Genomic DNA, 15,260 nt, shown 5'->3' on the forward strand with positions numbered 1-15,260 from the left:
TTTTTTTTTTTTTTTTTTTTTGCAGCAAGAGCAGTGTTGGCGCATACTCACTTATCATCCACTGTAACCCCCCAGTGCTTCTCTGCAGTACTAAAGCCTAGCTGGTTATTTCCTAGTCTGTGCATGCAACTATTCTGTCCTAAGTGCAGGACTTTGCATTTGTCCTTGCTGAAGCTCATATGACTGATTGTAGACCATTTCTCCAGGTCATTCTGCTCCTAGACCTTCCCTCCAGTGTCACACTAGGGATTTTCAAAGGATGGAAGTTACGTATTTTTTACTATTCAGACAGCATAATTTGGGGGGTAATTCTATAAGCAGGGAAGACACAAAAAGGATCTTGGCATTTCCACTTTCTTCCATCATGTCGTGTGAGTACCTGCAAGTGTATAAGAAAAGTACAGGAGGTCACTACCAATCCTAAAGAAGAGAACACAGGGAAAGATGCTGATAAATATATTTAGCATAATATCAGAATATTCCTATAGATGTCACATGAACAGAAAATGGCTTTTTGTAATGTGGTCTCCTTTTATATGGTTTGAGAGCCCACTCCTGGCCCTCAGTGCCGTCTTTGTTCCAGACAGCATGTTTGTGCTTGTGGGGATCATTCCTGGTACATTTGTTTAAAGAGCAAATGGCCCTCATTGCTGCCAGGAGAATGATCAGAGGGCCAGCATCAGTGGTTCCAACAGTCCTATCCTACCTAGAAGTGTAAGAGCAGAGATGCTGAAGGGGTGGTGGGGGAGATGGGGGAGGACTAGAGCCTCACCTGACCCCATGTACTCCCTTCACCCTGGCTACTACTACTGTGCTTAGTCTCACTGAAGCACAGGCTCCCTGAGGGGTGATGACTCTCCTGTCCCTTCTAACGCAGCACCCAAAGTGAGTGCCACACTTGTCCACTCCTTGTTATACTACTGACCCTACCCGAAGTAATTCAGTCAAGCTACTAATAGAATAATTGCACTGGATCTCTGAATGCCTATTAACCCACTGGACCTAACGTGTGTACAGATTGGCCCCTGTCAGCGATAGGATACTGAACTTGGTCATATCACTGTTTGGGGGGGTTTATTCATAGAAGATGGCATGTCTTTGATATATATGAGTAGCTATGTTAAAATGTTGCATAAACCTTAGTGTCTTAAAAGTCCATCCAGTACATATACCCAGGATATGGGGTTTCTCCATTAAGTATGACTGACATAGCTGACTTTTGAGATCTGTAAGTGGAATCTATTGCACTAGATTCCTCCTATCTGCAAAGTCATTTCACAGATAGGCTGATCCTTCTAGCACTGGCTCCAAGGGATTTATTTTAGGTGACCTGAGGGAACTGTAAAACAGAAAGCTACAAAAGTCACTGAAATGAGTTTTTTTTTTTACATAATTTAGTCTTCTTGAATAAAGGAGCCAACAAATTACTGTTTTTCTGAGGTGGAAAATAATAAGAGGACCTTGGTTCCATGCCTTTTCTGAATCTGGGTATGCATGAACTCCCCCATAATGAGGGAGTGCTTACATGTAGGACACAGCTCAAAGAGCGTGGGCAAATTAGGCACTCTGCCAGTGTTCAGGAAATTATGAGAGCAGCAGGAAAAACATGTCACCTGCCATTACATCAACCTAAGCAGGAGGTTCTCAACAGATGGAACTCGATAGTCTGCACATTAGAGGGGCTCCTGAAGCAGTGAATTTATGATGACCTAGGCAATCCACAATCAAACTGGGATGGGAAGTGCAAGCAGGTAGAAACTGATATGGGAAGTTATGTGACTCATCAAAGCCTCATGGACAGTTAGCACTATCGTAAGGCTATTATACATATGCTGGCTCAAAAAGTGATGAGAAAGAAGGAACAATACTAAGATAAAACAAGGGTGTTGTCACAGTAGACCATGTGTCAGTATGTTTTAATGGATGACAGAAACATGAAGATACTTATTTAAAGTGTGCCTGTTGTACAGAGTAACCATTCAGTAGTGGATAGTGACTATAAAAATATTAGAGCTGGAAAGAAATTATAACGGAGTTTGACAAAGTATCCAATTACATTTACTACAGTGAACCTCCAAGAGATCTTTTGTCAGTACTTCATGACTGTCTTCCTGAACCAGGTAGAGATGTGGGTTTCCCAGAAAATTTTGAATTGGAAAATTTTCTGGAACATTTTCATGGGAATGTTCCTGGGAATAATGTGGGATACTGTCATCTATTGAATTTTCTCTAAAATTTTCTGGAAAATTTTCCAATGCCCTAAATAGAGTGTGATTTGATTTAGCATGTTTACTTATATTTAGTAAACAAAACTAAAAAAGTACCCCCATGTTAATTTTATGTCCTAATAGCCACAAGTATTTGAACTGAAATATCTGATTAGGAAAAAAATTAAATACAGCACACTTAATGTGGTTTAAAATTATATTCAAACACATTCAAAGCTTTATGTGGAAAGAAACTATTTTCACTGGAATACCTGTAAAAATGTAACGGCAATACACTGTAGCACGTTCTTACCTTACATTGTTTGTTTAAATTTAAGGGAAAAAAATGAAGGCACTGAAACCTGTTGACACACTAATTTTAGCACACCCAAAGAACTGTGCATGATATGCTGTGGTTATCCACTATTCTACTTCAACAGAGCTTAACTCTCTTCCACTGAGGTCATTGTGGCACCTCCAGTTTCACTGGCACTTGCAGTACTTATTAGTTCCATTTCAGAATCAGATTGAGGCAAATCTGATTCAGAACTACTTGAACCACATTCTCTTTCATTAAAGGATGGTTTTACCAATGAGTCTATGGGTAAAGGCAACTTATCATCACACTGCATCTTCTTCACTAAATGTGCTTCTGACTGATTCTCCAGAAGCAAGAGATTTTGAGAAATAGAAACAAGCTTAGCGGTGCATTCATTTGTTAGACTATTCCTCTTTTTGGTCTTGACTGAGCTGAAAGCCTTCCCGTTCACAAGAAGCTGCTGTTGGTGGGATGCTTAGGATCCTTAAAGCAATCCTGGACAACAGTCGGGTGTTCCAGTATCCCTTCCACCATGTGAGTTGAGACATATTCTCTGCTGCCCACCAAACTATGTTTTTGCTCCAAAAATTTTCTTTTGCGCAATACTCGGCAATGTCTGTCATCACGGCTATTTCGTTGATGCTGGGGACATTCTTAGCTACTTCCATAATTGTGTTGAGAGTAGTAAATAATTCATCTTCTGATAAATGTTGTCATTTGTATTGAGGATCCAAAAAGTTTGCTGCCAGATGAACTGGATGAGAGCAAAATGCTGATCTCTTAGTAAACATTTGTTTTACTACTTCTTTTTTGGATAGAGGTGAAGAAAGCAGAAGCTCAATGAGATTTTCATCACATTCTCTAAATATCTCTGGAATATTTGAAAGACTTGGTGTATATCTCCTTCAAGTTTTTTGATAGCCACTGAAACTGGTAGTAGCAAATTGTATGCTCCTTGAACTCAAAACCAGAACCCACTGTTATTGAGAATCTGTTTTCGAATGTTCACGGGAATAATCTGGGATACTGTGTCATCTACTGGAGCACACTGCAAACAATTCTTTGTGCTCAGCAAACTATGTAAACACTTTGTAGTAAAGCCCCATCTAGTTTCTCCTGGCAATAAAAGTGCACTTTCCTTCCCTACTTCTCTTTCTGTAATTTCTTCAAAATCTGATTAGTAACATGATGATTGTTGAATACCTTCACAATCGCTTTGCAGTTTGCCAATATTGCCTTCATCGTATTCACATGTACTATGTCTTTTGTCAGAAGTTTCAACCCAAGAGCGAGACAGCCAAATACTATTAAATGAGGATAATTTGCCTTTAATATTTGCCATGCAGCTTTCATATTACTTGCATTATCAGTTACAAGGGCTTGTTCACTGGAGGGACCTGCACTTTCAGTCTCTTCACTCAGTAATTTGGCTATGTATTCACCTGAATGACAAGAAGATTTGGTAGCAATTGCTTTCAGGAATATTGGTTCAGGTGTTGCTAACATAATGTTCAATAGAGGATTTCCTTGTATATCAGTCCATTCATCTGACAGACTCAGTGATTCTGCTTGACCAATCCTTTGAATAGCCATTGTTTGAACTCTGTCATACTGTCCATCAAAGACAGAATGTGATAAGCAATAATGTGACAGTAACTTATATGATGGGTGACTTAGTTTGTAATATTCCTTCCAGTATTGATTTTCAGTTATGGAAAGAGGTGTGTCACTTGCAAATATAGCTGGACCTAATGTCTCATCTGCTTTTTCTTGATCTTCTTTTCACATTTTGTCCACAAAGCTTGACTGTATTGAACAGCTACTCATGGTGGATCGCATATCTGGTGACAGTGATCTTGAAAGCGAGGATCCTGCTGTTTCTTCCCCCACACCTGGCAGCTCAACATTTTCATTTTCCATTTTTTGCAATCTACTATTTCACTTGAGCTACCAAGTTCCTGCAACAAAAGGGGGAAAATATTTTTATTTTAGCTTATTTTAGTCTGGCTTCATCCATCAGAAGGAGAAAGAGAAGCAGAAGGGAGCTTGTTTTCCCCCTCCCTGCCAGAAAGAACACTCTGCTGCTCAACTTGCTGCCCAGTTGCCCTGGGACTGCAGAGCCAAAGGGAAGTATAGTCTGGCCTCTGCCATCGGCCAAAGGACTAAGCTCACTCTGCTGGGTGTAAATAGTTAATTATTTATCTATTATGTAATTTAAAAAATATATTGTTAAACCTAAGCCACTTTGGGTGCTTAGTGCAAGCAGAAAAGCAGGATACAAATATTTTAAATAAATACATAAATAATAGTCCAGAGTTGCATTAACAACTTTTAAAATTATAATGTTTTAAAACAATATAGATGCTGGTTTATACTGGGTGTTGTTTAACATATTAATTTGTTTACTCACATAGGATTCCTGAAGGAGACTTTTTGCACATGATGTTGTTCTACCACTTCATTGTATTAGCTCTCTGTATATGGCTTGTAGTACTCTTTCAGGACAGTTTTTACATGTTATTAAATATTTATTTATTCTTGTTGCATTGCTAGCATACTCCTGCCCACCCCCCGAGCTCGGCGGTGCACCCCCTGCAAGAAGCGCCGCTGCCGGCAGTATCTGCAGTTGGCCGCCGCTTGCCACCCACCCTGTCTCGCTGCTGACACCGCCAGCAGCATTTGTAGGTGGTCCCTGATCACTACTGGCCACCGCCGAAACTGCCGGCGGTGCTCGCCAGCCCCCCTCCCTCCCCTCTGCTGCTGACACCACCGTGGCCACCTGTAGGAGCTCCCCAATCACCACTGTCACACCCTGGCCTCCAACACTGCCACTGCCACCTTCAGGTGGTTGATGTGCCCCCCCACAGCCTCCAGGGGCATGCGGCATTCATACAGCCAATTAGGTGAATTCATAACTTGGTTTTTGGTTTGGATTATTATTATGTGAGTGTACTTACTCCCCTGTTTACAAATCAATAAAACATACGTGTACTCTCTCACACACTTCCTAGGGATAATCACCTGAAAAACATTAATTACAACTTTGAAACTGCCAAGGTTGCCTAATATTGTATTGATATCCATTCATTTTTGGTAACGAATTTTACGAAACAATGAATTTTTAGAAATTGAAAATTTCACACAGAAAAATTAAGCATTGGAAAAGGAAGGTTAATTGGAGAAAGGTAGAAAAGAAGATATGTCTGTCATGGCTTATGTTAGGTAAAAATCTATATATCAGACAGCACACTGGCCTGCAGTCATTTCTTTCTTGTTCAGTGTTCAGTGCTCAAAACTATGCAATAAACAGTACTCACATACATGTACTATCCCTGAAAATTACTTGTTTAAAAAAATAACTGTATGTGAATACATGAGAGGGGACTGTATACCGTATTCCCCAATGTTCTACTTATTGTTATATTTGACATGCATTTATGTATTATTATTGTTATTATTTTTCACATGTTGAGTGTGTCTTGGAAGGACAGGATAACATTAAAAAAACATGTGCAAAAACATCCTGGTTGGAAACTGACTATATTACAAGTTGGAGCTTTCCTGGGCACTGCATAGCTGGTTCTGAGCACTTAAACAGTCTCCTCAGTGTTGATGATGCAAGATATATGCACCGTGAGAAGCTTCATGGCTCAGTGCTTATCAGTCCTTAATCTAACCCAAACTTGAACCTGAGACTGAGCAATGACACACTCTTGCATAGTGCTCCTCTCTCCTTTTTCTCTGGCTTTATCTTTACTGGAAAAAGCTGTAATTTTATGTTGTAGATAACTAATTTAGGTTATCTTTCTCAATGTAAAATTCAAATATATTTTCTATCTCACTCTGGTTAGGGTAGACCCTAAGAGCTGGCAGTATAGGCTAGACTTTTACTATCTACGCTGGAGGCAAACTACCTACATTGGATGTAAAATCTACTTGTGCCTTTTTCCCCACAAGGATGTCACATTGAGATGGCTAACTTGAGATAGCTATCTCAGTGCAAAAAACCTACCCCTCTTTTTGCAGTGAAAACATAATCTTTGGCTGCGTTCTGGTTTCGTGATATGCTTTTGTCACTAGGAAGGCATGACTTGAGCTCTTGCCAAACCCCAAATACAGCCACCCAAGCTCATCATATTTTAATGCTATCAATATGGATAAGTGTTTGATGTTAAACTAATTTGTTAATTTGAAAATTAACTAATTTTGAAAAATCTGTATTGCACATAAAAATAGCTACTAGAAAACAATTTGTAGTGTTGTCTAACAAAATCAGTTTCCTTTTGTCCTCTTATATCCACTAATTGCTGGTTTATACTCAATGGAGGGATCGGAACTGATTTGTTCTTTGGATAAACTGTCTTGTGATTTACCACTTTTACTTCAATACAGGGAATATATATAAGCCTAAGTTTGTCTGTCCATAATACTTTATTCACACTCTGATTGGCTGATGGAAACAGCCAATCAGAGTGCTGCAGGCATGGGGGAGCACCGCCATAATTCTGAAGATGTGCTGAGGACCTGACAGAGCACTGCTGGCCTTGGCTCCCCCACCCCACTCCCTGCAAGAGGCAGAACAGCAGCAGCATGGGGCATTAGGTGGCGGCACTCCATCCCAGCCCCCTCCCCTCTGGCCCCCATCATTTTTGACAGGCAGTTGGCTAGTACATATATAACTTAGAAAGAACTGTCTAACTGCTAGATTTGAAAGTCAGTTATCTAGTTTTTAGTTTAGTTTTGAAATCTTAATAGGAAAATACTTCTATCAGTAGAATTACTTGCCAAACCCTAGATGCTAGAGGTCACTACCACAAACTTTTTCCTGTTTAGATGATGGAGTCTTGAAATTTAACTTTTAGCAATTATAACCAGATAAATCAGTGGTTCTTGTCATTCATCCCTCTAAACACATTTCTCTTTTTAACTAGCTTGCCTGGCTTTTGCACATTTGGCTGTGAAACTGCTATTTTAACTCAATGAGAATATTAAGGAGGCTGCCCCCCATTATTTCTGAAGACAAATAGTCCAAATGCTGCCTTCGCAATGTCCTATCACTGACACCCGGCTTTCATTTACAAGGTGAAACTTTATCTTTAAATTTGCTGCTGATTGATGGTACAACAAAGGGAAAACTTGTGCAGCTTCCAACTGAGCTATCCTTGTTTTGTAGGTAAATAGAAGACAGACCACTTCAAAACCTGTAACTGACAGCTTTTAAGGGAACAGACTTTCACTTTAAATAAGGACAAATCCAACTAGAACAAAGTCAAATAAAACAAATAAAACTCTCTTTGACAAGATTAAAAGTGATCATCATTTGCAGGTGATGAATTAAATTTTTTTTTTTTTAAATCACATGTATTTAGCAGATTACCTCTTGTTATTTTGTGGGCTCCCAGAGTATTTCTGTGTGGGGGTATTTCTATGTGGTACTGAGAGATGCTGTTGTCATGCTGCACCCTCTCCACCATCAGTTGTGTAGCTGCATTAGTATGGAGTTGAATGCAAACTAATAAGCTCCATCTCTCAGCATAGCTTACCGCTACACATAAAATGTCACACTAAGGCTCCCTCTACACATTTCAGGAATTGCTAAATTAACTGGTAAACTGCACAATTACTTGGAGACTAGCTACATGCTCAAAGTACTTATCACACAATAAAAAAGCTCTAACCATGTATAAAGTTAGGCCTCAAAACCAGAAACTAACTTTATAGCAGGTTGCTATTGAGTTTTAATTTGCATATGCAGCAGAGTCTCCCCTGGAGCAGGAAACCCTGTTAGCTGATGGAAATCCCCACTGGAAGGTGCAACATGCCCAGATGCAGCTGGGAGTTCTGTGACTGAGGGGACCCTCAGCCCCAGCAATTGCTACTCTGGATCCCAGCAGCTGGGGGACATGGCTGCCCTGGGGGTACATGAAAGCCCCAGGATTAGGGGGATTATGGCAGCTCAGCCTCAGGTACATAAAACCTTTGGGATTGGGGATTGTGGCCGCTGCAGTCACCCAGCCTTGGGGGACTGTAAAACTGAGGGGAATCCTACCTGCAGGATAAGGCTTTCCCTACACCGGCAATAAGGCATGATGAGATCTAATGCATCATCCCACAATCATGCCCCCTGCCATGCATGTAATAGCATGACAGAAGGTGTGATTGCATGGATTGTGCATTAGATCCCTGTTGGTGCAGTACAGGATAGGACCATGGGCCGTGGTGGCCCTGAGCCCAGCGAGACTGGGCTGTGAGGAAGTGGACACACCTGGTTCAAACACTAAGCAAGGCCACCCAATTCTTGCCTGCCATGTTTTGTTATTGAATGTTTATTTGTTGGGATGTGGCCTAAACTGTTGCATGTTGGCCTGGATGCACCAGGTCTGATTCTTCTTTGGGGCTCCTACCTCCCCTACACCCCATCTAAGTGCCACTCAGCTGTTAAAGCATCAGTTATGCCCTTGGATCTCAATGTGCATTCTCCTTCTTTTCTTTGATCCTTTAGGCCTGCAATTCTCTTGTGCCTGGCTCAAGGATATGGCAGCTAAGCTGGCCCCAAAGGTCATTCTGTTGAAGTCTGGTAAATGAAAGAAATGAAGAACAACACAAAGCAAGGAAACTGGAACTCAGGTATGTCTCTCAGCCCCTAGGGCCATTATGACCACTGGCTGCAGCCTCCAGCAACAGAAAAAGTAGGCCCGAGTGCTGCAGGCTATTCCCCTCAGGCCCGGCCCTATCGGATAAACAAAAGCAAAAAGAAATTTATGAGAATCCTTGGACAATTTCACCTACAAACTTGGGCATTTATACCAGCCTTAGATGCCTCAGTATCAGACCCCAATGCTTCTATAGCACTCGTTAGTTCCCAATGAAGGACAAGCCCCTTTACCAGCCCTTATTAAATTTGGTTCTGTTCGAGTAATGGGGTCTGATCCTTCCACCAGTATCTCTTCAACACAGGGCTGTTGCTGGTTTTCCTTTTTCTGGGTGGCTGGAAGTCAGCCTAATAGGATTCCCACCATCCAAAACAAAAGTAAACAGATACTAAAACAAAAGGACCTTGTTTGGTATGTTGCCAGCTCTCCCACCCAACCTCCCAGTGTGGCTTCCTACCAGCTGTCCTTGCAGCTATCACCACTGCAGTCTTGGTGGCAGCATTCTGGATTGTCAGAGCTCCTCCAAGCTCCCAGGCTGAGAGTCAGCCCTCTCTCTGTCTCCCAGGGTTTTTTATATGGTCTCTTGATGCTCCAGGGGTTCTGCTTCCTCCCTGTGTCTGTTCTTCCCTCCTTCCAGTGTTGGCAGTGGGCCAGAAATACCAGCACAGCCACAGGGAGAGCCAATCCAAGCAGACCAGCTGCTAGTAAAGCAGGGTTCCTGTGGCCACTGCAGGCCTGTTGTTGTTGCTGGCTCCAGCAGGACGGGTAAGTTTCTTCTATCTATGACTGTGGGCTCAAAAGGGGCTTTTCTCACCTCTTCACAATCTCACTGCACCTTTACCTACACATGTAGAAGGGTCCTAACATAGCTACCCTATTTCCAGTTTGGAAACTAGCATATGGAGTGGATGCAGTATGTCTCATCTCAGCAATGCCTTAAAATGTGCAAGGCATTGACTCATATAGATTTACCTTTAAATTACTGAGGATCAATGATCTGCTAATGTAAATGGGTGCTGTTCCATTGGTTTTAATGGTTCATTCCCCTTGTAGCAGGTTGCCCTCCCCAGTGGCATTTTTTGTGGCCTATGAAGGGCACCCTTGAAATCCCTTAATGTTTCACTTCTATCTTTCATCTCATATCCTGCCTTTACTTACCTGCCGTGTCTCGATGTAAATATTCATTAGATGTTCCTACAAGTGGGACACTGCCTATTGTACTTCTATGTTGGGGTTCTCAGCCACCACAGGCCTTGCCCCCCTTCCTTCTCTGGCTAGGCCTACCAGTCTAAACCCACCAGATAGGGTTTGATTCTGAGGCTCTACCTCCTTAATCCTCTCTGGATATGTGGCCCTCCTTTTGCTTTCAATATGGAGCCCAGGCTTTCTGACCCAGAGGCCCATATACTGGGCATGGAGCCAGAAGGCTGCAAGCTCCAGGCTGGGCAGTGGCCCAGAGTTCCGACTGCCCAAGGGCGCCCTTTCTTTTAGCTTGGGCTACTAGCCAAGATCTCCCCACTGGGACGCAGCTTAAAAGTTCTGCAACCAGCTCTGAGCTAGTGGTCCTATATGGCTGCACACACTAGTGCCCTAAGCCCTTTGGCCTTTTATGACTGTGCCCAAGGTGCTAATGAGGCCTCCTCCTCCCCTACAGCCCTGACCACAAACCACCAGTCAATCAGTCAAAAATATAAACAGGAAGTCCATGGCCTATAACTGCAAACAAAAAAATTAAAGAAGGCAGCATGCCAGCTTACATTTTTTCCAGGGCTCTGTGCTTCTGCTTCCTACCATCTGTTATGGTCCTCCTTGTGGGGCTGCCACTGTTTCTTCAAGAGTCATCATGAGTTTCCCTCCCACAGCAGCTGGACAGGCAGCCAAGCCTCTCTGTGGAGCTCTTATGCACAAACTCCTTCCCCCTTGGCTGCTGCCCCCAACTGCCACCAACCCCAGGGTTTTTATAGTTCTGGCCTGCCCCTTCTGGTCACCTGACTAGCCGGCCAGGCTCAGCTTTTAACCACTACCCTGCCAGCAGGCTGTTCCTGAAAAGTTCTGTTCTTAAAGGGACCTGCTTTCTAGTAACAGGGCTAAGGTTCTGTTATACCCTCACATGCACCAATTACATCAGCAGAGAATTTGACTCTTAGTCTCTCGCAACACTAGAAAAATTATCATTCTTATTCCAGCTGCCATCAATTGGGCCATTCTTTAGTGGTAGCAATGGTGCAGGCAGTGCTCTACCTTTTTAAATATCATGCCATGAAAAACACCTGAGCCCTGCCTATGCTAACAGCTTGTCACCTGTACAGCTGCACTGTTGCTAGCTGTCACTGTAATGCACCTAATGATTTCTCTAGTGTTGAATCACTCCTACTTATGTCATTCCACTATTACATCGCTCCTGGGCCTGTTCTGTCATGTCTGGTAGAAAGTGGAACTACCAACATAAGGTGATTTAAACAGCTATAATATAAATCATGCTGTGTTGCAGTAACTGAGTATCTTCTAAACCTACTGCTGCATGTTGTCCCAATATAACCTTTATTCTGAGACATTTTAACCATCTCATCCATATCTACTGGAGACAAACTGAACTTTCCCACTGAGAGATTTTTTCAGGGCAGCTGGTAAAGAGAGTGTTACATATTCCAAGAATGCATTCCCTTGTTTTTGCTATTTTAAGTGCACCTCAGGAAGCTATGATAATTACTGTGCTCATCAACTATAGTAATTGTCGGGAACAACGTTCATATCAGATAGAGTTCATATTGCTATGGTAACACACAGTTAGTAATAATGGTGCATGCAATTTTAGAAAAGGGATCCCCAGTTAGAAATCTTGATCACCTGCAGGTGCAAAGGATTTTTCCAGCCCACCCCCTTCTTAAAATCCCTACAAGAAAAGTCCGCTTTCATTGGAAAAGAATACTAGTTAACAATTTTTTAAATGAAGCCAGGACAGATTGGAAGAACCTACTCTTGTGTTATATTGCTGGGGATTAGAACACATGCACTACAACAGCTGGGGTAATTTATAGAAAAAACAGACCCAATACCAGGGCTTCTTAAACTGCTATGGCTGTATAAAATCACCAGGAAGTGGGTGTAATTGATATTGTAAAGTGGGTGTTTATTAAGTTACAATTACACCTTCTTTAAGAAGCTATGAAGAGGACTTGGGGCTTTGTCTACACTGGTAAATTATTTTAGATTAAGGCCAGTGTGAATCTAAACTGCAGTGACCATTATGAAATAGCTCTCTAAGCAGACTATTTTATGGAATAGTCCATTTTAACAAAATCCACTTGGGTTAACGGGAAAACGGCTCTTCTAATCCAAGCTATTCCCATCCCTAGATAGCCCTTTTGTGTAAATGGAATTCAAGACCAGCAACTGAAAATGCTGCTTTTTACAGTCTTCTATACAGTTGATACTATCAGGACTAATGGAAATTGGCATTATCATCTATGAGGTAAAAATCATCATTGGTAGTCATCAATCTCAGGAGATCATGGAGATTGTGCCTTTGGTCGGTTATCAGGTACCATCACAGCTTCTTGAGTGGCTGAGAAGTCCAGTGCATGACAAGCAGACTCTCTGGCAAGTTGCACATAAAACTCGGTTGAGCTTGCACCAGCATGCCGAATACAGGCTTGTCTTGCCTGCCTCTGATGTCTCGTCTCTATCTCATCATTGATCTTTTCTATTGACCCTCTCCATTGAGGTAAAAATAGCAGAGGTTAATTTCCATACAGGTCCAATCACTTATTGTTCAATCTTGAGTACAATCCAAAACATATATCTTTGCAAAGAGTTTCTCTCCATACTCATTGGCCATCAAGTTATTTTTCCTCCTTCAAATATTTCCATAGAAAGCCTTGTGCAAAGACATCTCCACTGGCTCAATAAGGCATTTGTGAGTCTTATACAGTCTAGTATAGAATTGGCATAAGGGTGAGAGAACTGTAATCAGGTCCCTTTTGGCAGTCCATCAGCAGAAGCTAGGCATAAGTAAAGATCTACAGTATGTACAGTACTAGTAAATTATCATATAAATAGCCCCTAACTTTTAATTTCAAAATAAAGACTATTTCTGCTGTATTATTAGACTATTTTAGCCATATAAATAGTTACCATTCAGAGAATGAATTTTACAATCTGGCATTCATGTCACATTGTTCTATAGATTTCAACAGAGACAACGGGTCAAATCTAACCTTGATGTAAGCAGGCAGAAGTCCTAGTGAGTGTAATGCCTAATGATAGGCTGAGAGGAGGAAGAGATGTTTTATTGCTTCTGAAAATGATTGCTTTTAGTCCACTAAAAAGAAGAGGTAAATTTGTCTGTATTTACATATGTTTTTTTAAAGGAAGTATGATGCATACAATGAGCCTTACATATCCTAAAAGCACTCCAGACATCAGAAAGCCAGGAATCCAGTGCATTCTTTTATAGTCTCAATTACTGGTGATTTTTGCATTGTTACTGCTCGTAATAATTGTACGATGAACCCATGCAATGCAACTTTAAGAAAGCAGAGCACTTGCTAATTTTTGAGGCCTTGAGAAAGCCTGGAAAGCTTCCCAAGATCTTGCCGAGTTAGAAAATTCTATTAAAAAAACTTCAACTGCCTGATAGAGAGAAGTTCTGTCTTTGATTAAGACTTATTCCATAAGAACAGTCTTATGGTTGGCTATTTCACTCAGCTCCAGAAGACTCCAGTATTCACCTGGGTGTCCTTATATACCCTTCCTTTCATGTCATTGCTGATTTGATGCTGCAGGTTGCAGATGCTGCTCTTCAAATCAGGTCATGCATGCTCTAGCTCATTAATCTCTAATTTTTTTTCCAGGTGTCCAGTCTCTCTCTATGTTTCTTCTGGCATTAGATATTCTTATTCAAGTTCCCACCACCAGAGCAGCTGCAAAGGCAGTAGATAATAGGATATTTTTCTTATTCCATTTTCTTTGTTTCTGCACATGCCTCTGCTTGACTCTACTCTGTTTTGTGAGATGGAATTAAGACTGAAACTTCTCTAAGTTTTCAATATTTTTCTGTAGAAAAAAATTTCATACACATTCCCAAGTTCTTGTATTTTCTACACAACAATAATTCCTGTAGTTTTGAGTAGGAGTTTTCTGTCCAAGTCAGGAGAGAAGAATTTGGACCCTATCATGTTGAGACATTATAGTAGGATTTTATTTTCAGTTATTTAGGACCTCTCTACATGAGCTGGTTCAGCCAGTCATATAGAGCAGCACCTCAAAAGGTTTAATATTTTTTCTCTTTTCTTTATCTTCTGGTCACAGGAACCACAATGCCTGAGCTGGAAATTACCATGGCAGAGCACAATATTTCACAGATTTCATAGACATTGGGGCTGGAAGGGACCTTGGAAGATTATCGAGTCCAGCCCTCTTCTCCCTTGGGCAGGAAGTCAGCTGGGGTCAAAGGATCCCAAAAAGATAAATGTCCAAATGTCTCTGAAAGGAGTCCAAAGTAGGTGGTTCCACCACTTCTGGTGGCAGTCTGCTCCAGGCCTTGGGGGCTCATACAGTAAAGCAGTTCTTCCTTATGTCCAGCCTGAAATGGTCTTGGAGGAGTTTGTGACCGTTTGACCTTGTCATTCCTTGGGGCACTCTGGTGAACAGGCGTTCCCCCAGATCCTGATTTACACCCCTTATATACTTATAGGAAGCCACCAGGTCCCCCCTGAGCCTGCACTTTTCCAGGCTGGGGGGCTTCAGGGTGCAAGGGCGTGATGGGCTTGCAGCTGTGCATCTCGCGCCACTCCTCAAGACCAACTGATTGATGGTTTCTGGCCATCTGTAGATGTGCCCACCATTTTCTAAACCACATTAACTGATTTGCATCACAGTTTGAATCAAATTTCAATTTGAATTAAGGGTTAATAGACGATCAAGGGGATTTGCCCCCTTCTTTACAGACCAGTAGCCTATGTGCTGGGGCAGAACTGGGGGATTAGTTAGTAGTGAAACAGCACTTTTCCATTTTGACTTCTGTTTCAACATTTCTATGGAACAGTGTTTTGTTTAGAGTTTTGTTTAATTTCAAAAGCG

The 15,260-nt window shown here is 41.7% G+C and overlaps 2 long non-coding RNA genes across 2 annotated transcripts in view; one reads left to right on the plus strand and one right to left on the minus strand.

Moving 5' to 3' along the window:
• The window catches only part of LOC109292093, a 934,440-nt gene that overhangs the window by 895,521 nt on the left and 23,659 nt on the right, over positions 1–15,260 (plus strand). The window lies entirely within an intron of this gene.
• The window catches only part of LOC109292094, a 16,867-nt gene continuing 11,501 nt past the window's right edge, over positions 9,895–15,260 (minus strand). The window contains exon 3 of the long non-coding RNA XR_002096037.1: positions 9,895–9,906. This is a non-coding gene — a long non-coding RNA (uncharacterized LOC109292094). The remainder of the gene's footprint in view (positions 9,907–15,260) is intronic.

The sequence above is a fragment of the Gavialis gangeticus genome, unplaced genomic scaffold (genome assembly GCF_001723915.1).
Source record: "Gavialis gangeticus isolate Ggan-Ray unplaced genomic scaffold, GavGan_comp1, whole genome shotgun sequence".
In the NCBI taxonomy this organism is placed as follows: Eukaryota; Metazoa; Chordata; order Crocodylia; family Gavialidae; genus Gavialis; species Gavialis gangeticus.